The sequence below is a fragment of the Silene latifolia genome, chromosome 7 (assembly GCF_048544455.1).
Source record: "Silene latifolia isolate original U9 population chromosome 7, ASM4854445v1, whole genome shotgun sequence".
Taxonomy (NCBI): domain Eukaryota; kingdom Viridiplantae; phylum Streptophyta; class Magnoliopsida; order Caryophyllales; family Caryophyllaceae; genus Silene; species Silene latifolia.
Genome location: NC_133532.1, coordinates 116477916 through 116485293, shown reverse-complemented (window position 1 = coordinate 116485293; position 7378 = coordinate 116477916). Strand labels below are relative to the sequence as shown.

Below are 7378 nucleotides of genomic sequence, written 5' to 3'. Positions count from 1 at the left end.
AATCGAGTTCCAAACCCATACCACCCTGTTTTGATTCCTGATTCCATACTGATACCTTTGTGCGAACCAAACGACCCCTAAGGAAGGAATGGATTAAACCTTGGTTTACATGATTTTCTGGTTCGTCCTATCTATATGATGCGATTTTGAAGTCTTAAGATTTGAAATGCATTTTTGTCATAAATTCAATACTACCGTTCCAACTTAAGTGTTGTTTGATCCGATTTTAGTTTCCATGCATAGAGTTATACAATATATGCCTACAGTTATACATTTTATACCTGGATTTATACAATATATAGCTAGAGTTATACTCCCTCCTATTCTCCATTTTGTTCCCCTTTGTTATGGGCACAAGATTTTAGGAGGAGAATAAAGTATGAATTGTGTGAGTTGGGTGGGGTTTAGTGATAGGAGAGATGAATGAATAAATAGGAATTAAATAAGAAATTGTGAGTTGGGTGAGTTTGGTGATAGGAGAGAGAAATGAATAAATAAGAATTAAATAAGGAATTGTGAGTTGAGTGGGGTTTGGTGATAGGAGAGAGGAATGAATAAAATAAGAGTAAAAATTTTTCAAAAAAGGAAAGGGGAAGAAAACCCGAATAATCCGTTTAAGGAAATAGGGAAGAAAATGATGAATAGGAGGGAGTACAATTTAAACTTTGGAGTTATACATTAGATGCCTGGAGTTATACCTAGAGTTATACCTGGAGTTATTCCTGGAGTTATACATTATACTGTATATGCTTACAGTTACACATTTTATGGCCAGAGTTATACATTCTATGGCTAGAGTTATACATTATATGGCCAGAGTTATACTTTCTATTGCTAGACTTATACATTCTATTGCAGTCATTTGTTGTATAACTCTGATTACATGTTGAATAACTTCTGCTGTCATAATGTATAACTGGAGTTATACAATATTTGCCTAGAGTTGTACATTTTATTTGTAACACCCCGTAATTTCGGACCGTTAATATATTTCGAAAATAATTAATTAATCAAGTAAATTTTGACATTATTGTATTTAAAGTAAAAATAATTCAAAGAAATATAATTTTATTATATTTTGAAGAAAAGTATTTATTTTGATAGTTTCGACATGTTTAAAAATAGTTTAAACCGTGTAAAAATCTTTTATTTCGAAATAAGGGTATATCGGGGGGAAAATGACAATTCTTTTGAACGTTGGGTAAACGAATTTGGAAATGGGTCGTATGAGTATTCAATTTTCTTGTAATCTCGTGTTTAAGAACTTTGGTCTTGTCGAATTTGCGTTTGTGGCGGTTTAATTATTATCGAAACAGCAATAACCGACTCGTAAAATCCCGACTTAAACCCGTCTCCCTCCTTTCCTTTCTCCCTACCCGCGGTATCCCCCTTCCCCTTTCCTCTTTTTCTGATTTTTTTTCTTTTGTTCTTCTTCCTTATCATTCCCAATCACCAAAATCACCATTTTCACATAAAATCCAAGCTAATTTGGCCATAACTTCCTCATTTCTTATCGGTTTTTCGCATAATTTATATTTCCGGAATCCTCTCGACGAGATCTACAACCTGGTATAATTTAATTTCAGTTTTCTCGAAGTTGTTTTAAGACGAATTTTGGCACAAATTCGGTATTTATACTTATAATTGTGTTTTTATTGTTTATTTAGGTGAAAAATTGGAAGACGAGTTTGGGGACTCATATATTGTCGAAGATAGGGGATAGTTGCTTGTTAGGGTTTGGTTTTTAAGGTGCTAATTGCTCATTTTCTAGCTTAAGGTAACATATTTTGAGTTACTCGACGAAAAATCGTCACAATCTTTGATTTTTGTATGTTTTTGTGATTTTTAATCTATAAAATACTATTAAAAGCCTAAACTAAAATGGCTCATAAAGTCCACGTCAACAAAGCCACGTGTGATTGTAAAAAGCCACGTATGATTAACGCTATGCCACATTTGCTTTACGAATGTCACATCTAGAAATACTATAATAAAAAAGACAAAACAACTTAGTCTACGTGGCATCATATATTGTAAAGCCTTATTTGAAAGGATTTTGTCCGTGAATCTTTGCTTCTTTGATAGAAAAACAAAGAAAATTAAAAAAAAAAAGATTAATTATTGTTCACCGCATGCTATGTCGATCCTTCTTCTAAACGGTTAACTCAACATCACTTTTCTCCGTCTCTCAATTCCCCTCTTCATTTTCTTCGTAATAAATTAGGTAAACATCATGAAGAAGGGCATTAATTGAGTAATCAATCAATTGACTATATAATCTAAGACGTTACCGTGATACCACACCATCTCCCCTTCCATTGTCCTCTATTAATTGGTCCCATCATCCGTGGATGCCCACCGCTACTACCATCATTCCTAAGGTTAGGTTTATTTTCTGTTTCTTGATATTTATTAGTTAATTGCTTTGATTATGGATTGAAGGTACATTTACCATCTGATATGAATATGGTCTTTTTACTTTAATTAGTGCGATATTTTACTGGTTTATACCTTTCAAAGCAGATTGAAATTAAAAAATCGATTCTTTTGATTGGTTCTTCCCCGAAACCTGAAGTAACACATCGTGAGTTTAGTTACAGGTGATTTTTTCTCTTCTTTTGTGTTTATTTTTCTCCCCTTTTCTGAAATAGGGTTTCATATAATTAGTATTTCCTCAAACACTCAACCTGTTATTCTGAGTACTACCATTACATTGGTTATAATAATGTCTCAATACAATTTTCCATTAAAATAACATGAACCTTTTGTTTTGATGTGAGATTTAAAGGAGAAGGGAGTGGTGAGAAGGGGTAGGATCTAATTTATTTTGTTTCGTTAGTAAAAGAATGGTGGAGGGATTTGGAGTGGTGGGATAATGAATCCTTCTATTTCCCTCTTACAGGCCAGAATTTGTCTCTTCTACAAAAGGAAAGATTTGGAGGGAAATCCCCTCCCTTTCACCTACCCCTCTTTCACTTTTTCTCCATTCTTTATATCCAAACAAGGGCTATGTGAATTGTCATATCCTCTAATGGTTTTATTATTGTGCAACTCGAAAACAAATTCCGCCAGTCATTTGATATCCGAACACATTCTTTGCAGCTAAAGAGGATGTCGGGCTAACAATGGGAGCAAAGGTTCAAATCAAAATGTGGTAACGATCAGAGCACATATCATAGCAGATTTATTCCTATAATTCTATCAAGTTCACAACAAAGGCATGATTAGATCATTAGTTGTGAAGTTGAGCAGTTAATGTAGATATTTTGATGAAGTTATTGTCCTTTTTTTTTATTATATTATGGAGTATTCCCTTTTCTCAATCATTTGTTTGCTTTTTTGTTTTTGTTTGTGGGGTATTTGAAACAAAGGCAAACAAAAGATTGGGATGGTGAGAGTACTATTTATTTTGTGCTCGTAATAAAAAATTGTTTTCAGGTTCATTTCGTTGAGTTTGGGAATTTGGAGATATATGGTTGTATGCAAAAAAGGAGGGAATGCACTCTAATTTAATGGGAGGGTCATTCTCACCCTACTATCCTTCAATTAACAGGTGTGGCGATTTGTCTTTACTCTTGCACAATTATTTTTGCCATTCGTAAGTTTGTTAATTAGCTATGTTAAATATTTGGCAAATTGTACAAATCGATCAATACCCAGACACATTTCCAACTTCAATGATCCATAATTTACAATTCTAATCTATCTATCTATCGTATTGTTTAAAGTAATTTGTTTTGTAAAAAGTTGTTGTAGTTTGATGTTCACAAAGCCCTCTCATTTTTGTGCAGGCACTATCATCTCACCTTATTTCATTTTTTAGTCCATGATTAGTAATTTTTTGGTGTACTTTTAGATGTGGGTTAATTAATTTTATCTACTGAAGGATGTAATTAACTCAGACTGAAAATCAGTTTTGTTTATAGTTGTTTGGTAGTTAGGTGTCCTGATCAGAATATGGCTGGAGTGACTTCCCTTGATTTATAGCTGTATAGCGATAGTGTAATGCTAATTTTAGAGACTCGAAATACATCGATTGCGTGACTTTGATGCTTCATTGGAGACGTAGGAAGAGGACATGAGTGTGGAGCCAAACTACTGTTTTGTTCTGAAACTAAACCTTCTATGCATCTTTAGATGATCTTCGATAGCCAAAGCGAGTCATCAAATTAATTTAGTACTCCGTATGATACACCACTTTTCTTTTGGTTTGAATACTTGTCGGTTTTCACCTTTTATTATGGTGTGTATGCAAATTTAAATGGTGGTATGAATCTCTTATATGTGGTAGATAATATATTCTAACCTTGAAATATTAATTGGCAAATTTTGTAAATTGTACTACATTTTCTTTCACTCTTTCGCTCAATTAACTTTTCGTGTAACATTTATCTTCCATTTGTATTTTGTCAAACAGGTAATAAATCAAATGTCTTAGTGGAATTGTTGAAGTATGATGCAAGGATGTTAATTTGACCTTCTAATAGTGTCAATGTAGAGGAAATATTTTGCATGGTTGTTGGTTGGAAACCAATGTTTATTGCCGAATTTGTGTTTCGAATTTTGGTTGGAAACCAATGTTTATTGCCGAATTTGTGGTTCGAATTTTGAATGTTTTTAAGCCTTTCGGGGGCTGCAGTGACCAAGTGATCATCGCCCCAGCTCGTAGTCGAACCCGGGACCTCTCAACTCCTGCATTTCTGCAAGTTTTAAAGTTTAACCCGGCTACCACTAGACTAACACCACTTGGTTATAGAGAAATGTTTTTTGTTGTATTGATTTGGGTATATTTTCTTTTTTTTATTAATTAAGAAAGCGCTAAGCGTTCTTAGGAGTTCAAATGGTTGTTTAAATCATATGTGTTTAAATCTTTATTTATAATTTAATTTGGAAAATAAACATATTATATTTTTACTTTTATTTGATGTTTTTTATTCCCATAAAAAAAAGTTGAGACAAGAGTATATATAACATGTTGGTGACATGTATACACTAATACACATATATAGCAAATGACACAAATAATTAGAAAAACAAGCTTATAAAAAAAGTGGGTACATAATAGACTATAGATATATTATTTGAACCACCAGTGAGTCAATAAGTTATATGAATACTTTCATCCAAGTAAAGGATATACAAAAGTCATTCTCTAATATTTTTGCCAATACGTTGGAAATCAATCGAATTCACAACGAAAATATTTCAAAGTTGATGAAATGCGAAAAGTTATAAATGTATTTGTCAAAGAAGTTTAAAAACTTTATTGCATTAAAAAAAATAAACCTGTAATTTTAGCCTAATTACTAGAGCTAATCAAGTGCGGGCCGACCCGTTTGGCCCAGCCCGTTCGGCCCGCTAAAATAGCGGGCTTGGACAAGAAAAATCAAAAATTAAACGGATAACGGACAAGAAAATTCGGCCCGCTAGAATAAATGGACGGGTTTGGAAAAAACAAAATTGCTCATGGGCGGCCCGCTAGGCCCGCTATTATTAGTAACCTCATAAAAGTCCTCAAACCCTCAATCTCAGACGTTCTATGCTCATTTCATTTTCAATTTGTACACTCTAAATCAATTAGGTAGCACAAATGAATACTTATGCCTTACGTATAAGTGGGAGATTGTCGGTATTTACACTTGTCGTATAAAGATTCTCCGAGATTGGACATGCTAACGGGATTGTCGTATAAAGATAGTACCTTTCAAGTATTTACACGAGAGTGTATGTAACCGCTAACAGTGCCGCACAAATACCGAGGCAAAAATGAACTTTTGATGTTTGTAGTAGAACATTGCCAAATTTGTGTTTTTTCCAAAGTTAGTAAACCTATCTTTCGAAAATTAGTACAATTTTTTAAGGGTAGACTTTTAAAGATAATTGTTAAGATTTAGGGGATGTAGCTATAACAAACTCGTGTTTTAGTAAAAACACTAATTATTGTATTTTATTTTAGTCAGGTCCACGGGCCGGCCCGCTCTCTTGAAGTGGACGGGTACGAACAGTGGAAAATGGCCCGCTTAGCGGGCTCGGTCTATTAAATACGGCCCGCCGAACACTTTTTTTGCAGCTAGGCCCGGCCCATGTCCGGCCCAAGCCCGCTTTTGATCAGCTCTACTAATTAGTAAGATAAAATAAGTTGTATTTTAACATAGCGCTTTCTACGTATTATTCATATCGTTTCTAATTAACTAAAGACAATATGTAAAATTCATAGATAAATTAATTACTATCCATTCATTTAGAAATTTTACATGTTTACATTAATTTATTACTCTTATCATTGGAATATGTTAAGTAATAAGGAATAGAATTCGATGTCCATCTTTTCGTTCTTTACCGGATAAAAATAGGGCCAAGGTTTTTAGAACACACCAAAATGACAATAAAAGTAATAAATCTTATTCTAAAAAATCAAAATTATCCACTGTCCCGTGCATTATTGCACGGGCACAAAAACTAGTTAAGTAGTTAATTTCACATGTTAAAATGATTGCATGCATGTTTAATCCATGTGTTTTTGTTAGTTTTAGTTAACATATTAGTATTGGGAACGATTAATTATGTTTCAGACGGTCTTATACTGAACAAAAATGGAAAAATGGTGGTGTAGGGGTGACGGCCAGCAGCCCGGCAGGCCCACGGCAGGCCACGACAGGCCTTGGGGTTGGCCCGGGTTGGTCCGTTGCTTGTTTCGCAGTTTTTCGTACAATATTGGTCATTTCGGGTTAATTAATGTTAGAGTTGTATAAGTCACATATGAGTACACTTTTAAATTGAATCATACTAGTAGTAGAAATTATTCTTATATTGGTAGTTAGCATATGTTAGTATATGTTATAAAATGAAATGGTAATAAAAAGGCTTAAAATGAATAATGTTAGTAGTAAAGATAATGAGGTTGGTAAAATTAAGCTTATATTGATAGTTATCACATGTTAGGATAGTTTATAAGATGAAATTGTAATGATTAGGCTCAAGGTAAATTTTATAGCAATAATTGCCATGTTTTGATGATTGTCTGCCGAAAATCGAGCCTTAGTCCCTTTGACCGATTCGATGTCGATTAATTGAGTGATTGGTGGTCACCGCAATTTAACCCGCACTGTCGCAGGTCAGGTTGCGGGTAAAAATTCGGTTGGATGAAATTTTATATGAATTAGATAATCGGCCTTTTTCTTGTTTTAGACCATTTATCAAGTTTTAGTTCACATGTATAGTTGATTGTATTTAATAGTATCTTATATTGTAGAAATGGCCCTAGATTCCCTGAAGCCTTTAACATGGTTAATATTGTTAGAATTGGAAATTAGTATTGAATACTTATTGAGGATACTGTTGGATTATCTGCTGAATAGACATTTATATAGCCTTTCAC

At 33.6% G+C, this 7378-nt stretch overlaps 1 long non-coding RNA gene across 1 annotated transcript; it reads left to right on the top strand.

Annotated features, from left to right (window-relative positions):
* The first annotated feature begins 2521 nt into the window (after positions 1 to 2521).
* Positions 2522 to 4834, top strand: LOC141591268 (uncharacterized). Its single transcript, XR_012520776.1, has 4 exons — positions 2522 to 2600; positions 3103 to 3154; positions 3439 to 3553; positions 4418 to 4834. It is a non-coding gene; the product is annotated as an uncharacterized LOC141591268 (long non-coding RNA).
* The last annotated feature ends 2544 nt before the right edge of the window (positions 4835 to 7378 follow it).